Genomic DNA, 24,630 nt, shown 5'->3' on the forward strand with positions numbered 1-24,630 from the left:
TTGTGGGACAACATTGGAGAAAAAAGGTTGGGAAACACTATTTAGTGTATATTAAATTTCAAAACTCTCAAATTATGCATACCGTGGTGTTTTCAGTTGTCTTCTGTGCGGTGCGGTTAGAATGATTTTTATTTTCTCTTACTGGGAGAGTAACAACTGGAAACACAGAAACGTGTATGTGTTGCTTTTAGAATCAAAAAATGAAATAAAAGTTTTTGTGTTTTGGGTTCGTGGCAGGGTTGGGCGTCCAATGGTCGCTTAAAATTGCCCATCGATTCCGCCCTCCCTCTGGAGGAGACCAGGAGCCTGGTGGGTTCACCAGGCGTGTGGAACCCAGCTCCCGAGCTACAGCTGGTGGCTATTTATCTTGTTTCTGGCTTGTTGACCCATGTTATATTTAGTAAGGTGTTCTTTCCCTTTCAAAAATATGGAAAGAAGCTAATTTTGTGCTTAGAGGATTTGGACCACATACTTTCCAACACATCCCTAAAAGAGAGCAGCCTTGGCGGGCAGACTGGGGTCCCAGCTCAGCCAGACTCACCTCTGGCTGGACCCGTCACGGCTCATGTTCCAGTCGGGCCCAAGGAATAAGTGAGGGATCCTATACCTGGGTTTTCATGTAAAGTGGTTAACCAGTTAGGAGAAGCACCTACCTGTTGTTACCTGGGGGCACTCGGGGCAGGCCTGAAAACAACTCTTCATGTTACAGTCTTGAGTTAAGGATCCCTCTGCAAAAAACCAGAAACACAGTTTTCTCAGTTAGCTGTGAGCATTTCAATTTGGGGTGCTCATAGGGAAGGAATGTGTTTTCTCTGTTTTTCTTGCTGGAGGTGGACGGCATCGGGTTGGGGTTGGGGCACATGTAAGGGAAGTTGTGCCCGAAGAAGCCAAGATGCTGTACCAAAAAAGTCGGGCCGCAGAAGGATGACAGTCTGGTAGCTGCATTCACCAGATCCTTCTGAAATTTTATCCATCTTCTACAAGTGCTCCGGAGGCTAAAAGGAGAGGAAACACTCTCCTAAGTCATTTTATGAGGAATGTAGAACCTTGATACCAAAACCAAACAAGGACAAGGCAAGAAAGAAAATGACAGGCCAATCTGATCTGTCTGCACACAAACAAAAATCCTCAAGAAAATATAAGCAAATGGAATCCCAATGTGACACAGGGATCCATCAAAATCCTAGAGGAGAACACAGGCAGCCACCTCTTGCCACTTCTTGTAGCAGCAACTTCTTGCTAGACACGCCTCCAAAGGCAAAGGAAATAAAGGCAAAAGTGAACTATTGGGACTTCATCAAGATAAAAAGCTTCTGCACAGCGAAGGAAACAGCAAAATTAAACAACCCACAGAATGGGAGGAGATATTTGCAGACATCTTATCAGGTAAAGGCCTAGAATCCAAAATCTATAAATAACTTATCAAACTCAACACCCAAAGAACAAATAGTCCAATCAAGAAAGGGAAAGAAGACATGAACAGACTTTTCTGCAAAGGAGACGTGAAAAATGGCCAACAGACACATGAAAGAATGCTCCACATCACTCGGCACCAGGAAAATACGAGCGAAAACCACAGTGAGATCCCAACTCACACCAGTGAGAAGGGCTAAAATGAACAAGTCAGGAAACAACAGATGTGGCGAGGATGCGGAGAAAGGGGAAGCCTCGTGCACCGTGGGTGGGAATGCAAGCTGGTGCAGCCACTCTGGCAACTGTGTGGAGGTTCCTCAAAAAGTTAAAAATAGAGCCACCCTACAACCCAGCAACTGCACTACTGGGGATTTACCCCAAAGGATACAAATGTCGTGATCTGAAGGGGCACCTGCACCCCAGTGTTCCCAGCAGCAATGTCCACAATAGCCGAACTATGGAAAGGGCCCACATGTCCGTCGTGAGATGAATGGATAAAGGAGGTGTGATTTATACATACCATGGAATATGACTCAGCCATTAAAAAATGAAATCTTACCATTTGGAATGACATGGATGGAACCAGAGGGTATTATGCTAAGGGAAGTAAATCGATCAGAGAAAGATAATTATCATACGATCTCACTCGTGGAATTTAAGAAACAAAACAGAGGAGCATAGGAGAAGGGAGGGGAAAAGAGAACAAGATGAAATCAGAGAGGGAGACAAACCGTAAGAGACTCTTAATCACAGGAGACAAAGTGAGGGTCGCTGGAGGGGACGGGGGGTGGGGGGATGGGGGACGGGCATGAAAGAGGGCATGTGATGTGATGAGCACTCGGTGTTCTATGCAACTGATGTATCACCGAACTCTATCTCTGAAGCTAAGAATACACTATATGTTAATTGAATGTAAATAAATAAATTTAAAGTAAATTTAAAAAGATGACTACATAATACATCACAATCATGTTGGTTGGGTTTATTCCAAGAATGTAGGATTGGTTCACCATTAGAAAATCAAATAAAAAATAAAAATAAAAAATAAAAATAAAATTAAAAAAATAAAATAAAATAAAAAGAAAATCAATAAGGCCATACAGAACCAGGAGAAAGGATAAGCCATGACAGGGTTATCCAGGGGCATACCACATAGCCACGTGTACCCTGAACATGGGTCCCCCATAGCTACGTGCGCCAGCGCGGCCCACTCTGACGAATGTGATGCTGAGCAGAAAAGCACACGTAGCACATTTCCATTTACCCGAAGCTCCCAGCCAGGTAACACCGAACGACATGTGGGTGTTTATTTATCACATTAGTCCTTAAATTGCACAGATATCTTATAGACACTGTCTTCATTGGCTGAATTACTTTGTAACAGGAATTTCCAACACCCGTCAACATCTTTCCACCACTCTTGGCATAAATTCCAAATTCTTTTGCTGTGGCCTCCAGTCCCACCAGATTGGCCTGGCTCCTGCCTCTCTCATACCTTCTCTCTTGGCTCACCAACTCTCGGTGGCTTCTGTTCTGTTTCTCCCCCACACCAAGCACTTTCTGCCACAGGGCCTTTGTACTTGCTGTTCCCAATGCCCGAAACTCTCTTCCATCTGTCTCTTTGGTCTGGCTAGTTCTTTACTACTTCTGTTTCTCAGTTCAAACGCCGCCCCCTCAATGAGGATTTCCTTAACCACTCTATATAGGGTGCCCCTCCCTCACCCGCTATCCTTACACCCCAGGCCTGGTGTCTTCCCATGGCTGGATGACATTACCTTACAATCTGTAATAGTCTTGTTTTGCTTTCCTGTTTGCTCCCATTGGAGTTTAAACTTCCTGAATGAAAGTTCTTGTTAGGGAACCTAGCAGGTGCTTAGTGACTATTGGTAGAATGAATATCTGGCAAGGTAAAAAGTTTGACCCGTGTCCCATATCGAGTTGGGGAAATTCCTAGCCACGGTTGGCCCCGAGGGAGAGAGGATGGGTTGGAGCAACTTTCCGGAGTATCCGTAACGCAAACCATTTGCCAGTAAGGTGGGAGAGGCGCCCAGGTTAAACGTGATTGTGACCGAGAGGCGACTCTACCAACATTCCCCGGTGGAGTCTGAGCCTTCAGGGTTCCCTGGCGTTCCTAGGCAGAGGTCGGCAGGGGTGAGAGCCCCCAAACTGCCCCCTTCTGGGCAGCAGCTCTCCTCCCCCCCACCTGCACCCTTGGCTGACCAGAGCCAGCAGGGATTTCTGGGGTGGGGGTGGACGGTCACAGCCCTGGACACGAGAGCCCTCCACCTGGCTGAGACCCCAGCGCGCCCATCCTGCACCCGCCTTGGAGTCTCTGTGGATCTAATACAGAGACAACGCTTTGAATAAAATTGAACAAAAGAAAGAAAAAAAACAACCAAACGGGGCTGTCGGAGCTGAGGCAGAGCAAAGGGTCCCAAGTGATGGCAAAGGCTTCCCGTGCCCCGTCCCCGCTGAATCCCAGAAATTCTATGAGGATTTAGGAACCAGGACCCCGTGTGGCCACCGAGCCCGTCACCCGGCCCAGGGAAGGAGCAGTCCCAGGGGCGCCCGGCCCTGCTGCCTGGCCCGGGAGGGACCTCGGCGGTCGGAGGTGCCTGGCCGCATGACGGGTCCCCAGCACAAAGGAGCTCCTTGACCATTCTCCCTGCACCCCAGCCGCTTCCTGCCAAGAGGCATAATTGGGCACCGGGCATCCCATAAAAGGGATCCCCAGCTGCATTCCCAGGGAACCAGGCCACATGCCCATCACAAAGGAAGAACTCAGTGGGGCCCAGGCCCCAGTCACTCTGGTCACTAAGTTCCGGTCCCATGCAGGGGGAGAAAGGCTCTGGGTGCCACCACTGCTGCCGTCCCAGTCCTGCCCGGGAGTTTCAGGCCACCTTCCCACCAACCAAGGTCAAAGGTGTCAGGTTCCCATTCTCTTAGAACGCGTTCTTGTGGACTGAGCATTCAGGAAAAACGAAGATCAATGTGCAAATGAGTCATAAAGGCAGAGGGGAGGGAAGAGGGCTGCTGGGCTAGAGAGAGTGGACGGGGGTAGAGGACAAGAAGGGATGCTCAGGAATCTGCTAGGCAGGGCAGTCGCTATGGGAAGGGTCAGGCAAGCACCAGCCGCAGCCACCCCTCAGGAATGATTAGCCCCGCCACCCGTGAGCCTCGAGAGGTTACGCCACCTGCCCTCGGGGACACAGCTCCGAGCAGCAGGCGAGGTGCCCCATCAAATCCAGCTGGCTTTGCAGTGCACCTCCTCCCCTCGCCCCCACCACTCCCTGGGCAGGGCGGCCAGGCCGCGGTGAGCGCCGTACTTTATCCTCGGAGGTATGTCATCATGAAAGCACCGGGGGAACAGGTGTGCCTTTCTTCCAAATGGCTTTTTAAAAAGGATTTTATTTATTTATTCATGAGAGACACAGAGAGAGAGGCAGAGACACAGGCAGAGGGACAAGCAGGCTCCCTGCGGGGAAGCCTGATGGGGGACTCGATCCCAGAACCCCAGGTTCACGACCAGAGCCAAAGGCAGATGCTCAACCGCTGAGCCACCTAGGCGCCCCCTAAAATGGCTTTGTAGAGAACTTGAGTCCAGCAATTCCTGGATTGGATGCGGACTCTGTGCCAGGCCCTGTGTTGGGCTCCTTCACGTGGTTGTGTGAATGCACAATCACTTGATAGCTACGATTTCTGTTTTACAGAGAAGGCCTCTGGGGCTCAGAGAGGTAAGGTAACATGTCCTAAGTTCCACAGCTGGTGCAAGGCAGGGATAAGGTGTGTCTGATTCTAAGACCCATGCGTTTAACCACCAGGCGGTATTGCTAAAATGGGGCTTAACAGGAGGCTACAGAAAGAGCAACAGATTAGCTTTGAAGGAGGTGGGGGAAGGAAGATAAAGCAGTTTGGGGCGGCTGGGGGCTCAGTTGGTTAAGCGTCTGCCTTTGGCTCAGGTCATGCTTCCAGGGTCCTGGGATCGAGCCCCGAGTTGGGCTCCCTGCTCAGCGGGAAGCCTGCTTCTCCCTCTGCCTCAGCTCCTCCCCCCCCAGCCCCCTGTTTATGTTCTCTCTCTTTCGTGCTCCCTGTCTTGCTCTCAAATAAATAAATAAAATCTTAAAAAAGAAAAAAAGCAGCAGCTTTGCAAAGCCTTGAGGTGTATATAAATCTACGTTGGATGGAGTCTGGGGGTGGGAGGCGAGGAAGGAGATCTGTGGGACGGGTCCATCCTGAGACACTGCACAGAGCTGGGAGACAGGACGGTTCCCGGGAGCCCACCACTTGTTGCGGAGAAAAGAAAGGCAGCCTCCCCCTTCCCTGCAGATGTCCATAAATTTTCTAAGACCTGGCATTTCCAGGCTCCTTGCTAATTCATTTAAATGTTGGTGACATTAAGGAAGTCCAGTTCATTCTGAAGACTCCAGGAGCCAGGAACAGAGGAGGCGAGTTAACAAGCCAGGTATCTAGGCTCCTGGCGCCTGACGCAGTGTCTTTCTCTAAGCAAGTGGCTGGCGTGTGACCCGATTTACGAGGCTGGCACTGGGGAACCAGTCTCAAGGGCTCCAGCCACATTCCATATTTCTTGGGAAATATGACATCACTGCGTGTTCCCCTGCCAGGACAGAGTCTGGTGCCCGTATGAGATGCAGGGCAGCAACCAGAGCTCCTGTCACCATCAACTCAAAGTGAGTCTGACATCTTGATCCCTCTCCGGGCTCCGGGGATGGGCCACCAGTGGCCTCCCACGCTGAGAAGCCGGGCTGAGCAGAGGCACCACCACCCCACCTGGCCCCAGCGTGCAGCCGGCAACAGGTAGATCTGCTGGCATTTCCTGGACACCAGTGTGTGTGCCGGGCTCACACTCCGCGCTTGCATGGGTTGGCTCATTTATTCCACCCAAGCATCACATGAAGGCGGTGCTCTTATCCCCACTTCCGTCCACAGTATCACCGAATACACGAGGCCCAGAGAGGTTGAGAAACTTGCCCCAGGTCTCACCCACAGTGTGTAAGTGGGAGCACCTGTGCAGGGTCTTCTCGTTCAGACCTCCCTCATCCACGAGGCAGTAGGGGAAACCAGCCGTTCAGCCAAAATCACCAAGGCAGGGCAGTGGCACCTGTTATGCCCTCCCCACCCACCCCTGCTCTGAAGCTGGTGAGATGTCACAGCCCCGGACAGGGAGCGTATGCAACTTGGCTGCTCGGGTCCGTGCGCTGGCTGCTGCCCAGGCTTGTGTGAACCTGGGCACTTTGTGCACAAAGCCTGTGTCCTTGTGCAGAAGGTCAATTTGGACATTGACCTGATTCATTTGTTCCTCCTCCCCAGGAGGCATTTTGCAGCAACAAGGAGAGGCGGGCAGAGGGGAGAGCTCATATGAGGGAGCTGAGATGTGTTTGTGAGTATTGACTCCTCCTGGCACACGGTGGGGTCCCCAGGGTGGGCTCTGGGCCAGCAGCTGTGCTCCCGTCTCAGCCCAGCTACTTCACACTGGCCTAGAGTCCACCTCTCACCTCCGTCCGCTTCCACTGTTCGGGGAGCTGGACTCCGATGACCTCATGGGTTGTTATGCATTATGGGCTCAAAGTTTGGGGGTTCGGGTATGTAGGGATTCACTCAATGAAACATTAACAGAGTATCTGTCATGTGCCGGGGCCTGCTGTGAGTGCCGGGGAGAGAGGAATGGCCAAAATGGACAACCACCTGTTGGGAGAAAACTATAGAACGCTGGGTGGGGCGGACGAGCTGGGAGTGATGATGCTGCCCCCGGCCGGGTGGTAGGGAGCACCGGGGTGGGGACTCTAAGTGTGCTGCTCAGGGAGCACAGTCACTGAGAAGGGGATATTTGAGCAGGGGTTTGAAGGAGGCCCGGGAGGGAACCCCGAGGGTATTTGGGCGAAGGACCTTCCAGGCACAGGGAACCGCAGAGCCAAGGTCCTGAGGCAGGAGCCTGCCCGGCTGTTTCTAGGGCCAGCGGAGCTGGAAAAATCAATGCGGGGCTGCACCGAGACCAGAGTAACGCTCCTGATGGGCTAGCTGGCCCCGAGCAGGGGGGCGAGGGAGAGGCTGATTCAAGGCCCTTGAAATTGGGCACAGAGAGGAATTGGGTTCAGCTGGGGGCTGTTTGCCATCACTCCGTGTTTTTCAGAATTTGAGAGAGGGCGTGAGGGAGGCTAAGCAATGACCCCACCCCCCCACCTACAGACACACCAATATCCAGATCCTAATCCCTGGAATTTGTGACTGTTAACTTGATAGGGCGAAAGGGACTTTTCAGATGTGATTAAGTTAAGGATCCTGAGATGGGGAGATTAGCCGGGATTATCCAGGTGAGTCCAATTTAATTACAAGTGTCCTCAGAAGAGGGAGGCAAGAAAGGTCAGAGGAGGAAGCAGGAGCTGTAAGGGCAGAAGCCAGGGGCTGCGGCGGCGGGGAGGGGCCGTGAGCCACGGGGTGCAGCCGTCTGGGCCCCAGAGGCGGGTGAGGAGGGGACTTTGCCCCTCAGCCTCCAGAAGGAACGAGCCCCGCAAAGCTGCTGACGTGAGCCCGTGAGCCGGTGCAACCTGACCGCGGGCTCCTGCCTTAGGAACTGCAAGAGAGTAAGCGGCCACCACGTCGGGGCTCCTTTGTCGCAGCAGCCACAGGCGGGCCGCACGCCTTCCCCGGGGCCTGCGGGCACGCGGACCTCCGCTCGCCCGCCCGACAGCTCCCCTCCCCGGGCCGGTTCCCTGATCCTGCTAGAATGGATCCCGGGGTGAATTCGCCGCTTCCTCGGTGCCGGCCCTCCTGCACCCGGTTTACATTTTAACCCGAGGTTTCTCCGGAGGCAAGCCTGCACTTGTTCCAAGTCGGCTGGGGTCAGACTGGAACAAAGGGGTGCATTCTCACCCTCTCCTGGTGGCTCTAAGCCCTCGGCACAGAGCTAGGCAGACGACTGTTCTGGGGTCGTTCCCTGGGGGGTTCCTAACCGACCGGAGGTGTGCAGGGAAGTGGGGGATCTCCTGCGGCCCGACAGAGCCCTCCCCGCTCCCAGGCCTTCGTCGGGGCTGCCCTTGACTGTGGAGGGGAGGACACAGTCCCAGCGCGGTTATCCTGCCCATATCTGGACATTTTCTTTTTTAGCCACAGTGATGCGGCTTCCACAGAAGTGGTTCCCAAACCTTCTGCCAAGCGCCCTCCTGGAATCCGCTCAAGCTTGCCCATTCCTCTCCCTGCCCCCTCTTCCCTGGCTACCTGTGGCTCCGCGTGAAGCTCCTGCCTTCTCGAGCCCTCGTCTCCTCCTGCTTCTGGTTTTCAGAAAGTCACTTCTCTGAAAGACACCCCCAATTCCTTTCCCATCTGTCATGTTCTGGGATCGTGGCAACAACAGTGGACAGTCTCCTGAGCGTTAACCAAGCGCCGGGCACTGTGCTGGCTGCTTTCATGCATTTTTATGATTGTTATTAATGGTATTTTTTAAAAAGATTTTATTTATTCATGAGAGAGAGAGAGAGACACACACACACAGGCAGAGGGAGAAGCAGGCTCCCTGCAGGAAGCCCGATGTGGGACTCGATCCCAGGACCCCAGGGTCATGGCCTGAGCCAAAGGCAGATGCTCAATTACTGAGCCACCGAGGCATTCCGGTTATTAGTGGTATTTAGATAATTTAGTCTATCTTATTTATTTTATGTAAATATCAAAGACTTATTTCTATGATTTATTTAATATATTTTATTTAATTTTAAAGATTTTATTTGAGAGGGACAGAGACAGCAGAGCAAGAGAAGGAGCATGAGCTGGGGGGAGTGGCAGAGGGAGAGGAAGAAGCAGGCTCCCCGCTGAGCAGGGAGCCCAACGTGGGGCTCCATCCGGGGACCCTGGGGTCATGACATGAGCCAAAGGCAGAGGCTTCAGGGACTGAAGCCACCCAGGCGCCCCAATATGCTTATTTTTTAAATGTATTATTTACTAACACAGTTAACATGCCCAAGACCCCTGATGAGAAAGTTTCTAGAGTCATCCCCACCTCACAGATGAGGAAACAGATGTTCAGAGAAGTTAAGGCACCTGCTCGAAGTCACCCAGCGAACGGCACAGCAGAGAGTCGCGCTGGCTATGTCTGAGCGCAGAGCTAGTGCGTTCCAGCACCCCACATGCAGCGCCCCGCACCCTGCGGGGAGACCCCTGCCCATACCCCGCACCCCGGCGGAAGGCCCCCTGTCTGCACCCTGCACCCCTGCGGGGAACCCCCTCCTGGCACCCACACCCCCCATGGGGATCCCCCTCCCGGCACCCGCACCCCCACGGGGATCCCCCTCCTGGCACCCGCAACCCCCCAGAAAGCCCCCTCCCGGCACCCCAGGTGCCTCCAGCCCCTCCTAGGCTGACCTCAGGCTCTGGGGCCAGGTGGTAGTTTCCCTCCGCGTTATTTCCCCTCCTTAATAAACCAACTTTCCCGCGTGAGTCACCGGGCCCCCTGCAACCCCGATAGTCATCAGGACATAGTGTAAATAATTGACGCTGGGATGTTTAATCATAAAGCTGGAGTGGAGGTTAGGGCGGGGCGGGCAGGACACGGGGACAGACAGACTGGCAGCCCATGGAGGAGCTTGTTGGCGGCAGCACCTCCTCCACTTGGGACCCGAGGGGAGGACTGGGTGCTGTCCGCAGCCCGAGCTCCCCAGCCTCCTCTCTGTGTGACTCCCAGTGGCTGGGAACAAAGTGCTACTGTAACGCCCCCCGCCAGCAGCGCACGGAGGGCCGGGCACAGCCCTGCATGGTGGGTGCGCCCGTCTGTCCGGTGGCACTTAGGGCAGTGTCCACTCCACCGCATGGGGTTGAGGAGGGACGCGTTGAGGCCTGGGTGACATCTGGATTCTATACTCACCCCCACCCCCACCCCCCAGTCTCTGAAGACCTGAGAAAGGCTCACTGTGCCTCCTTTGCGGCCTCCGCATGACACTGAAGTGGTCCCATCGTCCACAGATGAGCCCCCAGATGAAACCTCTGGGGCGCACAAGGATTTCTCAGGGCCCTGGGGGGGCAACACCTTGGCTGCCTTTCCTTGGGCCATGTGGGCCTGTAAATGGCAGTCGGGCCCCAGCTAAGTGCTAGAAAGGGCGATGGCCTCCTCGGGATGTGCCAGGGCCAGCAGGCTGCAGGGAGACAGCACCTGGACGGCTTGGCTCACCTCCCCGCACAGCTCACCTGGTCTTTCCTTCTCCCACCTGTGCTGGAGCGAGGGCAGGAGGAGCAGGTAATGCTGACTCACCAGCCTGACAGTCCCAGTGGGGTGGTTCCGTTCTGCTAGCTCGCGGCTCCGCATACGCACTCTGCCCTTCCTCCATCGGAAGAAAACTCCCGACGCTTCCGTTTCCCAGGCCTTCCCAGAATAAAGGACATTACCAGCCTCTCGAGCAGCCAGCTGTGCTGCGCGACTGTGTCCCACCCAATGGGACATGAGCAGAACTGTGTGTTGGGGAAGGGGACCTGCAGGAAGGGTCCCCCTCCTTTTTTTTTCGAAGGAGGAGGGGCAGACCGAGAGGGGGAGAGAGAGAGAGAGAGAGAATCTTAAGCAGGCTCCACGCCCAGTGCAGAGCCTGATGTGGGGATTGATCTCACAACCCTGAGATCATGACCTGAGCTGAAAGTGGGAGTTGGGTGCTTAGCTGACTGAGTCACCCGGGTGCCTCTCAGGAAGGGTTCTTAAGTAGAAGGGACATGCCTCTCTCTCTCTCTCTCTTCCCCTTCCTCCTTCCTATTCACTGTGGTGTAGATGTGATGGCTGGAGCTCAGCAGCCATATGGAGCATGAAGAAGATGGCAGAGCAGTTGAAAGAAAAGGAGTCTGGGACCCTGGTGCTTGCTGAGCCATCTTCCCAGCCCTAGCTGGCTGAACTCCGGACTCTGCATGGAAGAAAAACAAACATTTATTTTATTGAATCTATTGTTACGTAGGGCTTTTTTTGTCACCTAAACCAGCTCAGGCCGGGTGAATAGTAACAGGGAATGTGTTATTATTTATGAGCCTAACAGCTCTGCCAAGGATAGTGCTAAAAGCTCTACTTAGGGAGTTTATTTAACCATCCCATGAATGCATCCCATGAATGCCAAGAGTCAGATGGTATTGCCCCAGTTTTTACAGATGAGGACACTGAGGTCTTGCCTAAAGCCATACAGCAGGTCTCTCCGACTCCACGGTCCCATCCTGCCATTAAGGAAGGAGAATTAGAGGGAAAGCCGGCAGGCGGACTCGCAAAGTGACCCCACAGTCCCTATCTCCTGGTGTTTGCGCCCTCGCGTGGCCTCTCCGCTTGAGCGTGGGAGGAACCCGTAGTTTGCTTCTGGCCGATAAAATACGGCAAGAGTGATGGGATGCAGGTTATTGTGCGAGACTCTATCACCTGCGACCGTGATGTCCACCTTGCAGGGAGACGTTCTCTTGCTTGGAGAGTTTAATAAAGCGGGTGGACACTTTGGAGAGAGACCCACTCGGTAAGGACCTGGGGTCGGCTCCCAACGACGGCCGGCAGTAAACGAGGCCCCTGGTCCTACAAGCTCAGGCACCAATTTTGCTGTAAGCCCTGACAGCCACCCTGCAGAGGAGACGCCATCCCGGGCCTACACCCCGACCTGGCCTCACAGAGGACCCGGCTGCACTCCTGACCCACAAGAACTGCGACATAATACACATGAGCTATTTCATGCTACTAAATTTATGGTGATTGGGTATGAAGCACGAGGGGAACTTTAGGAAGAGGGGAACAGCTTGTCCTGGGCTCCGGGGAGATTAGGAGAGGTCGGTGGAGGACCCCTTCTCTCCCCACAGAACTAGGGGTGAGGACTGGAAAGGGTGGGAAAGTCTGAAAGTCAGGCCGAGAGGCTTACAGCGTGGGAGCCGAGCCTGGAGGCTGGCCGTGGGCAGATGTAGCTGTGTGGGGTGAGGACGCCCCGTTCCAGGCCTTGGCAACTAGGCCGCGTGCAGATCAGGACGGGGAGGACTAGGGCCTTGTGTGCAGGCTTCCGTCCGGGCCGTGGCTCCTCTGCTCAACTAGCTGTTCCTGATACCCCCCGAGCCTCAGTTTCCGCATCTGTAAGATGGCCATAACTACACCTTCCCGAAGAGAGAATGCGCAGACCAAGTGCTTGTCGGTGCAGCGCTGGCCAAGAAGCAGTCTTTGCGGGAATGAGGGGCACGGGAGACTCGGTGCTGGTTCTCCGAGAGCCCGGGCCTGAACTGGGAGAAAGGACAGTGTGGACAAAGAGGCTGAGAAGGGCTCTTTAGGCAGAGAGGCCGGGGGTCGGGAACACAGGGTCCAGAGGTTCCAGGTGCCCGGAGATGGCCTGAGGCCACAGCTGTCCCCATTCCTTGTGGATCAGTGCCTGGATTTTCTTTGCCGGGACCTCCCTGCTCTCAGGCCAAGCGCATGACCCTAACCCCGGCTCCAGGGCCAGCACCTGCCCGTCACGAGGGCTAATGAGGGCACTCCCCGCAGCGGGGATGGGTGCTGGGAGAGGAAAGTGGAGCTGGGGCAAGGGGGGCAGGGGGATAAAATAATAGCAACAGTAATAAAACGAGAGAGAGAGGCCTGATGTGGCCACTGAAGAGGATGTGGCACAAGTTAAGGGCTGGATTAACCCAACCTCCAAGCTGAGGCCCAGCACCTCCGCCCACCACCCCACAAACAAGTGCTCGTCCCGATTCCACGACAACCCAGCCACAAGAAGCTGCGGAGCCGCGTGTGGCCAATATGAGCCCGAGCTGGACGTGAGCAGGGATGGGCTGGTGGCTGCTGAGCCCCGTGGGTGGCACCACACCAGCTGCACCCAGGTCACTGTCTCCATGGGCATCGGCTGTGTGCCAGAGCTGCTCTGACCGCTACGACCATCGCTGGCCACATGTGGCTGGTGAGCTCTTGAGACGTGGCCAGTCTGGGGGTATCTGGGGGGCTCAGGGGTTGAGCGGCTGCCTTCAGCTCAGGGCGTGATCCCAGGGTCCTGGGATCGAGTCCCGCATCGGGCTCCCACTGGGAGCCTGCTTCTCCCTCTGCCTGTGTCTCTGCCTCTCTCTGTGTGTCTCTCACGAATGAAGAGATAAAATCTTAAAAAAAGAGGAAATGTGGCCAGTCGGCACTGAGATGTCCTATAAAAGTACAAGACCCCTCCGCCAAGACTATCTCGTTAGCGTTTTTGATCAATTTTGTGTTGGGATGATATATTTCCGATATAGCGAGTTAAATAACAATGATCATCTCTGCCTGTTTCTTTGTACTTTAAAAAAAAATAACGCGGTTACCGGCCACTGGAAATGACACACGGGGCGTGCATTCTATCTCTAAGGGACAGCGCTGCCCTGGAATGTGAGCGCTCCAGGGCAGGGGGCTTCGCTCTGCGTTGCTTGCTGCTTTCCCTCTGTCCTGCAGCAGGCCCGGCACGTGCAGGAGGAGCCTCATAAATGCTGGATGAATGAATGGCGTGGCGTAGCGCTATCGCGGAAAATACACGGGTTTTAGAGTCTGTCCGACCTTGGTTTAACCCCGCACGCCCACAGCCATGCACTTCACCTCTGTGAGCCTCGGCTTCCTCCTCTGTGTAAGGAAGCTGCTGCTCCTGAGGGTCCAGGGACGTGACAGACGCCAGGTTTGGCAGCTGCAGCCGCGCGTGCGAGCCCGAGGGCGCTGCCGGGAAGCTGCGGCTGTTTGGGGTTGTGTGAATGATAAACCCAGGTTGGGTGCCAGGCTGTGGCTCCCAGCAGCTGCTAGGGTGTTTGTGCCCACGCAGGGGTATCTCTACTGATCCCACGGAGGGAGCCGCAGCGCATTCCCCATGCAGACAGGCCCCAGCGGCACTGAGTAAGGACCGGGGGAGGCACACTCCGCGGACACCTGTACCGGTCGGGATTTAGAAACCCCCAGAGCCATGCAACACGCTGTTCTGTGGGGCCTCTCTGAGTCTGTTCCAGAGAAGAAATGCTGGGGGAAGACATGCCTTCATCTCAGATGTGCTATGCAGAGGCAGGGGGCGCCACCAAGGAGGGGGGAAGGTGGCGTCCTAACACCTGCGGGATGGATGCCCAGGTGGGATGCCCAGCGGGATGCTCTGCACCTGCGACTGTTCATCATCTGCCTGTCAGCGCAGGTGGAAATCTGAAAAACCACCGCACACCCTCTCCCGAGGAAGGTTGTGTTGGTTTCCTGTTGCTGTTGTGACAAATCACCCCACACTGAGTGGCTTAAAGCAACTCCCATTCATCTTCTCACAGTCCTGGAGGGCAGGAGGTGTCGGCCGGGCCGCATTCCCCCTGGAGGATTCCGGAGAGCATCTCTTTCCTTGTCTTCTTCTTCAGCTTCTAGAGCAGCCTGTGCTCCCGAGCTTCCGGCCCGCCACCGCCCCCCCCCCCGTCTCCCAGGACGTCATTCCCAGCTCTGTGGCCATCAGCACACCTCCTTCTCTGACACCCTCATGCCCCCCGCCTTTTTAAGGACTCTTGAGACCATGACACACCCACCCGGATAATGTGAATCTGCAAAGGCCTTTGATCACGTAAGGTGACATCATCACACAGGCTCCGGGATCAGGTGGGCGTCTGGGGGTGGCGGTGCCGTTATCCCGTAATAAACTTGTCATCCGGCCTACGGTAAGGGCCTTGGGCTCAGCCCTGCACAATCTTGGGGTCACTGGCCTTTCGGGGACGGTCCCCCAGGATAAGAAACCCCAGCCTGGAATCTACCCGCATGGCGCTCGGAGCTTCAGGTGACCCTGGATATAGACAACGCCCGTCAGACACGCACTGGGGCCTGACGCGTCTTACAAAAGGGCCTTTTGTTTTCAAAAGCGTGTGTCTTTACATCAATATAAGAACAGGTAACTGTTCCTACCTGCTAACTTACCTGCTAACATCTGCTTAACTAAATGCAGTGAATGCTTACTCTGAGCCCGGATTATCTCACTTAATCTTCACACGGAGAAGCCGCTACCATCACCCCCATGTTACGGATGCGCACACTGAGGCCCGGAGAGGTTACGGAACTTGCCCAAAGTCTCATGTTAATAAGTAGCAGGATGAGGCTGGGAACCAGATGGTCTGAGTCTAGAGTCCCTCTAAGATCCTGCCTCTCATCTGCTCCCCCAAACCGGGCTTTAAAAGAATGAGTCTTTCAGATGTCACTACACGGGGCTTCCGTGAACAAGGCACTGCTTTGTGTGCCGTCGGCAGCCAGGGTTTGCTGTTGGCACCGAGATGGAGGGGACCGGGGTTTGTCCCAGGCCGCTCAGTGACAAAGACAAACACCAGTGTCTTAAGTAATCTGCTTGGGAGCCTAGGGTCAGGGCTGAGTGCTGACCTCATGCTTCTCGGCCACCCGGGCTCAGCCCCTGTGACCCGAGGCTTCAGGTGGCTAGTCACACGTCCCAGGACTCTGCCCCCTCTCAGGCGCCGCAGCACAGCCCGGGGGTTGCAATTCCTTCCTGGCACTGAGCTGGACACTTCTGCACGTCATTTTTGTAACCATCAACACACTCTCCGGCTGCTCCGCCGTCCCCACTGCAGAGGAAGGAAGGGGGCTGAGGCCGGTGAGCACCCAGGCACCACACGTCCAAAGCAGCGCTGTTTGCATCTGGGCTGGGATTATCCCCCTGGAAGCCCCACAGCGCGGTGTCCCAGTCTGCGGTGCATCTGTGGGCATCCCAGTCGTGTCCCTGTCCCCTCAGGCCAGGAGCTATGCCAGATGGTCTCTACCCTACAGGGGGCCGAGGCAGTGTAGGGCTTTATTAAATATCTGTGAGCTGTGACCCTGATGCACCCATCAGCCAAGGGGATGGTAACCACACATCTGGGCATCGGATGCAATTACTGAAGCAAAGGGGCGGGTGGGGGGTGAGGTCCAGCAAGGGTCAAGGTTGCTCCCTGAACCAGAAGAAACTTCCAGGCTGAACAATAACAATGGCCATGTAGTCACAAGAGTAACTACAACAGGGACGATAAATAATGATGACACAGATGGTGATAAAATAGCCCCTATTTCCTGAGTACCCCCAACCAGCTGGAGGCAGATGGAGGAGGCTGCCCGGTGAGGGTGGGGCCTGGGGGCAGGCCAAGGCTCTTGTCCTCTGGCTTGCCAGCTGTCTCCTGGCAGTCTGTCCCCACCCCCCATACACATGAACTGGGCACCCACGGCACGCCGCGCGGAAGTCCAGGTGCTGGGGGACTGAGGCAGCCAGCTCCACACATAGGCCCTCTCTTTGCAAAGATCCGGTATCAAACTGGAAAATCCTGGGGTGCCTGGGTGACTCAGTGGTTGGGCACCTGCCTTTGGCTCAGGGCATGACCCCAGGGTCCTGGGATCGAGTCCTGCATTGGGTTCCCCTGCATGGAGCCTGCTTCTCCCTCTGCCTGTGTCTCTGCCTCTCTCTCTCTCTCTCTCTCTCTCTCTCTGGTTTCTCATGAATAAATAAATAAAATCTTAAAAAAAAAGGAAATAAATAAAAAATCTTTTAAAAAAATTGGAAAATCCCAAAGAGGGAATCCGAGGGTAATCTATTATTATCACAAATGCCTCTGCAGGGACCCTCAGAAGGAGGCACTACTGTGCCCATCACAGTGCCACGTCGTCCAGAGCCGGTGGCACATGTCACTCCCAAGGATGGTCCCTGGAGGCCTGGGGAGCCGGGCTACACTGGGCTCCGAGAGCCAGGCTGCCCTGGACCAGGACGCAGGTGCCCTGTGGCCAGGCTGGTGCTCGACATCCCAGCCCCCTTCTCCTGGCCCTAAATCTGGGCGCCACCAGGCCTGGCCAATCAGAGCTTCCTATCACTCAGAGGATGGGGCCTGGCCAAGGAAATGCCTGGGAGGGGAACCCCTGCTGGGTCCCTAACCTCCCCGCCCCCCACCATCCCCTCCACCCCGGGGTTTGCTGGAAGGGACAGGAGATAGCTGGTGGCAGCTGGTGGCCATCTGGTTCTCCCGGGGAAGAGGCTGCCCCAGGAGGGAGCCAGCACTGGAGGAAATGAGAGCGGAGGTGGACGGCGAGCCCCATGCCAGGAGACACCACTTGAACCCAAGAATCCAGCTGGACTTCCCAATGTGTCAGCTGCATGAACCAATATAAACCCTCTTGTCTAATTTAAAATTATTATTTTTTAATTAATAATGACAAAAAAAAAACCCAAAGCAAAACCAAACTGGCTAGTTGCCCCCAACCGTCTCCTTTCTGAGGCAAGCCTGGTGCTGACCAAGTGAGCAGTGACCACCACCTCCCCCTAGGGCACCTCCTCACAGTCCTCTCTGCGCCGTCTGGCCACGAGCACCTGGACAGGTAGGCGTTCTGGAATGCAGGGTCAGGAGTCCAGGCCTGATTGCCAGGTTACTGGATCTCCTTCCTTGGTCGGGATGCTTTGAGGATGACTCTCAGGGCCGCTGACTAACAGAGGCCTGTGGCCGTGGCAGTGACCGAGGAAGGATGCGGTCCTCGGGCTGAAAGCCGGCAAATCTCTCCCTGGGCCGCTGCCCTCCCACGCGCCACCCCACAGACACTGCCGTAAGTCACGGGGCTGGGCGTGCCTCTAGGCTGTTGGCAGGAGTCACAGGGCAGGAAGAAGCACCAGGCCTGCCCTTGAAAACGTTACTGCCAAGGTTATAACGCACGTCTAGCCAACGGACACGTGCAGGAAGAGAGGAGGAGAGGAAGGCACTGGAAGGGGGAGGAGAGATGACACAGGGTGGGGGCGCGGGGCGCAAGGAGACAGTGAGGCACAAGCGACCCAAAGGAGAGAAAAGTGAGCCAAGATGCAGGATGGAGGGGCCCTGGGTGAGAGCACAGGAGGAGGAAGAGATGCTAGTAGAGAGCAGGAGCAAGGAGCCCCCGGTCCCCAATAGGGAGGCCCTGGCGGTGGGGCACGGATCCGGGGCTGGCGTGAGGGCTAAGGTTTTGGGCGGGAGGGTGAATCCGGTGCTGCTGGGCTCCCACGTGGGCAGCTGCCGCGGGGCCTGCCTGGCGTAGCACCGTGCACACAGGGGCCAGCGGGCACAAAGAACCCCCGAGCTGGGCTGCAGGGCAAATATCTGTCTCCTGACCATCATCGGGCAGGGGTTGCCAAGCACAAAGGGGACCCAGCAAGCAGGTGGGCCCCTGGGGAGAGTCCACAGCCCACGATGGCCCCCACGTCCCACTCCGTAAAGGCCAACCTCACCTGGATGTGGACCATGAAGGCCTCCTCGGTGGGCCCTGCCTCCCAGCCTGTCCTTTCTATGCTGCTTTCAGGGAGGATGGGGTGGGGTGGGGGTGGGGTGTCTTTCCAAAAGGCAAATGTCATCATGTCACCCTCAGTCAAGATCCCTCCATGGCTCCCCAGCACCTCCTGGCCCCCAGCCCCCGCCTGCCGCACCCCTCAGGCCCGGGCTGATTTCCAAGCACTTCCATGCACAATCTTGTTTCCTCCTCACCACCAGCGCTGGTCTCACCCCGTCCTACAGACAACTGAGGCTGGGAGAGGCGAGGGACCGGTGCCAGTTTCCCACATCGTAGAGTCCCGTCCCCATCTGAACTGGAAAGCCGGCTCATCTGTGGCTGCGGGCTCCCCCGTCCTTCCCATCGGCCCCGGCCATCCCGAAGGCCCATCTCTTCCTCCTCTTCTGTTTCCACTGCACCAGGGGACAGCCCTCCCCCTCGCTGCGCCGACCTGGCTTCCTGCCCCCGGTCTTTCCCTTCTATCCAACTCACCCGGCATGCTGCTGCCACTCTGATCCTCCAGAAACAGCCCCCCCCCTTTTTTTTTACCATCACTCTCCTGCTCAGAAACAAACCCTCGGTGGCTTCCCAGGGCCACAGAATCAAAGGCCAAAGCCCTGAGCTTGGTGTTGAGGCCCTTCTGCCCAGCCTGAGGGGTCTGGGAAACAGCCAGGGAGCCACCCCGATGCACCCCCCTGTCCCTCGCCAGACGTCCCCCCTGCCGCCCCTGGCCTGCTGGGGTCCTCACTGCTGCCGGTGTCGACCTCCCTGGCCTGCGGGGTCCTTGCTTGGGGTCCTACAGCGGCAGGGCATCGTTCTCTCCGCTTCGGGGGGCCCTATGGGGTCTCCCCCACAGGACGGGAGCGTGAGGACCGGAGGGCGGCCGGTAGCGCTCTGAGCGTAGAGTCTACACACAGCGTCGAGGAGCGACAGGGCTAAATCATATCTCCTCTATCAGCCACTGTAACCAACTGCACATGCGGAGGCGCCCAAGGGGAAAAAAAATCAGAAACATAAGCTGTCACCACACATTACATTAAAAACCTGAGATCAAAATCCCAAAATATTAAGAAGAGACTATTATAAAAGGATTTCCCCATTTGCAAAAAAAAGTCTCTGGCCTCGGTTTTCCCATCTGAGAAATAGGTCGGCTGAGACACTAGATGATCCCGAAGTTTCTTCCGACATTGAAATTCTCAGGTTCTGGAAGTTAGCCCTGTCACAGAGGCTGCCGGATCACAGTGATAGGCAGTTTGTAGACAGCTCTTTGGAAAAAAGGAAGAATTTCACGACTTTTAGAGCAAAGAGGTTTTAGGCCACTTGCTACCTCCCGGCTCCTGTGGCTGGGCCGCGACCATCATCGTGCGGTGAGAGCAGAGCAGATTCAGCGAACCAGATACCCTCCTCCCGACCCTGCTCCCAAGTTGGGAGCAACTGCCGCACATCCCATGCCTGGCGAGGTGGTTTACTGGAAAGGAAACCGGAATGTGCGCATATGCACAGAGAAACGTGGTCATTGGGGCACCCCGCAGACGGGGTGACAAAAGGGGGCGACATACTTTCTGCATTTCTCCACCAGGGTTTCTCCACCTGCATCACTGCAGGTCAGGCTGACCGCTCTTTGTCGAGGGGGCTGTGCTGTGCATCGCAGGGTATTTAGCGGCGTCTCTGGTCCCTACCCTCTAGAGGCCGGGGGCATCTCAATCCCCGCTGGGGCAACACGAATGTCTGCAGACATGGCCACATGTTCCCCGGTGGTGGTGGCGGCGGCGGCAGCAGCGGGGAGATGCCCCAGCCAAGAACCGCTGCTCTACGTCATTACTGGTTTAGGATTTTTTTTTTTTTAAAGAAGCATGCGCAATAATTTTTATGGAGAGCATTAAGGATCTCTCTATTCAGCCCCTTGGCAAGTGGTGTCAGTTCCCCTCGCCCAAACGGGTCACATGCACCTACTCCCAAGCACCCCTGCATCTGCTTCCCCGGCAGCCACCATCACCTGGATGGCACACGCGCCTCCTGCCTGGGCCCCCTCAGTTCCGTCGCTCTCCTGCCGGGCTCCTACTGCCCTGAGCGCACGATCCAAGCTCCTTCCGGAGCTCTGTTGCTCTGTCGGCTGGCCCCCCACCCCCCGACCCCCTCAGCCTCCTTCTGGTGGCTCAGAGCGGGGTCCCCGGCAGCCCCGGGCCCCGTTAGCAGAAAAGCAGAGGCTCAGGTCTGCCCCGGGACCTGCTGCATCAGGACCTGCGTTGTCACAGCGACAAGCATCGTCGTCGAGTCTGTGAGGAGCTGCTTCAGTCTGCCGTCCCCCACTCCCTCCCGCGCTCCCACCACACTGCCCCTCGCCACTGGCTCCTGCTCACCCGTCACTCAAATGTCACTCCCGTGGGGGGATGTTCACCACCGGACGTTGGCGCACAGTAGCCTCTCGTGTGACCACGTGTGTTAGCACCTGCTGGTTTGGGACGCGGCGATGCGTGCGGCTTGCAAGCACCTCGTTGCTTAACATGGTGTTTTGTCCGTCCCCGTCCCCGGACCCCACACCCCAGGGGAAGCTCTACACAGTCAGGTACGGGGCCGACGGAACCAGACACACAGAAGGTATCGTGCAAATATTGTTGGAGCCCAGAACGGCCACAGGTATCGCACCCTCACTACGTGGTGATAGGGTTTTGACCCGGACTATTTTGTTTATTTTTCACAAAACCTACGAGGCGACATAGGTAATGGTTACGATAACCCCCGTTTTACAGATGAGGAACGAGGGGCCCATGACACAGGGTCTTACAGGCGGCGGCAGGCAGAGTAGAGCTGCCACCCGGAGCGGGGGGCGGGCGAGATCTGGCCCCATGACTGCCCCCGTCACCACTGCACAATCTCGCCCTCTTATGCCGATTCAAATAGCATTTTACACACGCACGGGGCTCGACATGGAAACGAATTTCCTGGCGAACACTTCTCCAAAATAAAGACTTCTGCTGGTTGGGGAATCATTAACCCCCCACGTGTTTTTTGGGGTCAAAGGCATCTTTGTATTCGGAATCTGTTTAAGCCGGTCTGTCTGTCCCTAAGTTCCCAAAGCCAGTTGCTATAAACCATTGTACCTCCAGACCTGGGTCCAGAAACAAAGCCACCAGGGAAGACACAGGGCCAGCCAAGTGAAGGAACCGTCGATATTTCTGTGTCCTCTGGCCAGCTGGGTCACCTTTCCCCCTCAAGGCCACCGGGTAAGTCACTGTTCATCTTGGGAGATCCAGCACTTCCCTGCTACGACCTGTCCCATCTGCTCTCCAAGGAGCATCAGCCATGTCCCCCGTCACTCAGGGCCCTACCAGGTACTCCCAGCACCGCGACTCTGGAGTCCTCTGGGGAGCGGGGACTTATGGCCCTGCTCGCCCTCCCTGAGAGTGAGGGCCGTGCGTGCCCATCGCCGTATCACTGGCACAACCGCTCCCATGTCTCGAGCACTTGCAGGTCCCAAGCCCTGTGCTGGGCTGAGTTTGGAGGTCATGTCTCCATTTAACCCTCAGGACAATCCTGTACATGAGGAACGCAGGGTCTTAATTTTGCAAATGGAACAACCTAAAGCGCAGAGAGGGGAAGTAATTTGCCCGAGGTCACAGAGCCAGTCACCGAGGGACCCAGAATCTGAAAGTCAACTCAGAAGGGGCCTGGCATACGGATCATCGTGTTAGCTGATGCCAGGCACGGTGCCAAGGGCCCACGACAGCCCTGCAAGGAGGGCGGGCGACTGTACCCATCGTACAGATGATGAAACCGAGGCTCAGAGAGGCAGGTGGACGCGTCCCTGAGGTCACACGGCCAAGAAGGGAGGAGGGGTCGGAATCCAGAAGTGCCATGCTGTGCTGTGGCACCACGCCGCTTTCAGCCTACTGCAGTCGCACGTGTGTCACTTGTAAAGCAGCCCGCGCGGACGTCTCACGTAGGCAGGGGGGTGTCGGCTTCACTTTTGTCTGCGACAAGAACCCGCGCTGTGATTCCCGAGAGGCAGGCAATCAATCAATCATCAATCAATCACACAGAACCAACAAACAAAAAGGTGGTTGATGGGCCTGGAGCTCGGTCCTGCGGTCACGGTCGCGGCAGGCGTGCAGGAGTGTCTCCCGAGGGCGTCACCGTGATGGTCGCGAGCAGCCTGGGATGAAGGCCTGGAGGGGGAGCACCCGAGAGGCTTCAGTCGCAGACCTTCAGATTCCCTGCACACGGTTCAAAGAGGCTTTGGCTACACGTGTTGCCACGGGCCAGGGGGACGAGAATTTATTCTAATCCTCTCTCCAGGTGCTACAGCAGTCGGGGGGGGGGGGCTAGGGTTCCCTAGGGTCCTCTCTCCTCAGGCCTCCGTCCGGGGTGGGGTGGGGAGGCCCCCGAGCTCACAGGACCTGCTCCGGATCACAGAGGAATCCGTTTTCCTAACCGAGCATCATTCCACATTTTGATTCACGTTTAGCTTTGAAAGCTGAGCTGCATCTGGATGGTTTGTTCTGACTAATGATGTCAGCTGTTCATACCAGGACTTAAAAGCCCATAGAGATAGTGCGAGGAGTACTCCGGGTGCCAAGGCTTTTTTTTTTTTTTTAAGATTTATTTATTTATATGAGAGAGAGAGCGTGCACCAGTGTGCACGAACGGTGGGGAGGGGCAGAGGGAGAAGGAGAGAAGCAGACTCTCCGCTGAGCGGGGACCCCCCCAACACACACAGGGCTGGACCCCACGACCCTGAGAATGGTGACCTGAGCCGAAATCGAGAGTTAGCTCCTTCACGGACTGAGCCACCCAGGCGCCCCTGGGTACCAAGGCTTTGACGGAGTTTTGTGGCTCCTTCCCCAATAGTCTCTGGATTGAATGCACTGATGAAAATGCATCCTCTGCAGTCCTTCCTCTAAACCCCACCAGGGGCCCCAAGGGACCCCCCCCCATACCAGCTCAGCAGAGGTAGTAAAGTGAGGTGGTCAGAGCCAGGGGTGATCAAATCCAGTTCCTCTGAGCCTCATTCCCCTCACGTGTAAAACGGCGATGCTTAGCAGTAACAGGAGTGAGGATTCAACAGGCCGAGGCCTAGAACAGGAGGTGGCAGAGGTCGGCTGAGCAGCAGACGGGGACCAAGAGGCGGAGGGACTGTAACGTGAGACCCACTGCTAGCTGAGGACTTCCGCATCCCCGACCTTGCACAGGCAGGGCAGGTAGGGCAGGGTTGGCTAAATAAGCAGGTTCCGCGGCTCCATTATGGACTCCCAGAGTCAGGATCTGGGGTGGGGCCCCGGATCTGTTTTAGCAAGCTCCCCGAGATGTCCTGATGCTCACAAAAGCCTCGGGTCCCGAGGCGCATCCCGAGTGTGGACCAAGGCAGAGCCCAGGAAGTCAGCTGGACTGGAGGATGTAGCGACAGGTGGGGGTGGAAGCAAGGGCAGGTGGAAGGAGGCCCGGGGCGGCCAGAGATGGATTTATTCCTCCACCAAGACTGCCTGCTGGCTCTGCCCGGGAGCTGCAGCCACGCGCGCCTCACGTGGCCTGTGGGTCAACTCAGCCAAGCGCTATCACCTTAGCAAGACTGGTGTTACTGGGCCAAGGTAGGTTCAACTCCCAGCTACACCACTTCCCGGCTCGATGAACTTGAGCAAGTTATTGCAGTTGAGCCGTAAAAATGGGTCTCATAAAACGTCTGGCTTCACTAACGCAGCTGCCAGGAGGGGGTCACGAGCTCGCGTGGGTAGGGGATGTGACACACGCCGGGTGGCCGTCACACGGTTAGTGCGGAAGGCGCTCGGACTTCACGTTGCTTCCACTTTAGGTCTGGGGATGCATTTCCTGACAAGTGAGACACGTTCCTCAACCCGAACGGCCGGGGGACGGAGGACACGGCTCTCTGGGCGTCCGGCCGGGGAGCTGTTTCCCTCGGGCCGTGTTTACCTCTTTCTGCCTCAGCTACCACGTGGCTCCCCCAAGATGCTCCAGTCGTATCCACTTGCTGAGCTCCGCGCAGGTAAGCAACAGGG

At 56.1% G+C, this 24,630-nt stretch overlaps 1 protein-coding gene across 9 annotated transcripts in view; it reads right to left on the reverse strand.

The window, feature by feature from the left end:
• TMEM51 (transmembrane protein 51) overlaps positions 1-24,630 on the reverse strand; it is a 55,627-nt gene that overhangs the window by 6,952 nt on the left and 24,045 nt on the right. For 3 of the 9 annotated variants that reach the window (XM_077899542.1, XM_077899544.1, XM_077899541.1), the window contains exon 2: positions 654-728. The gene's annotated coding sequence lies outside the window, so the exon portion shown is untranslated. Of the gene's footprint in view, positions 1-82; positions 157-653; positions 729-901; positions 958-9,783; positions 9,862-24,630 lie in introns of those variants that run through there. The other 6 variants (XM_077899549.1, XM_077899546.1, XM_077899547.1 and 3 more) reach the window with 5 other exon arrangements.

Source organism: Canis aureus, chromosome 5, assembly GCF_053574225.1.
Source record: "Canis aureus isolate CA01 chromosome 5, VMU_Caureus_v.1.0, whole genome shotgun sequence".
In the NCBI taxonomy this organism is placed as follows: Eukaryota; Metazoa; Chordata; class Mammalia; order Carnivora; family Canidae; genus Canis; species Canis aureus.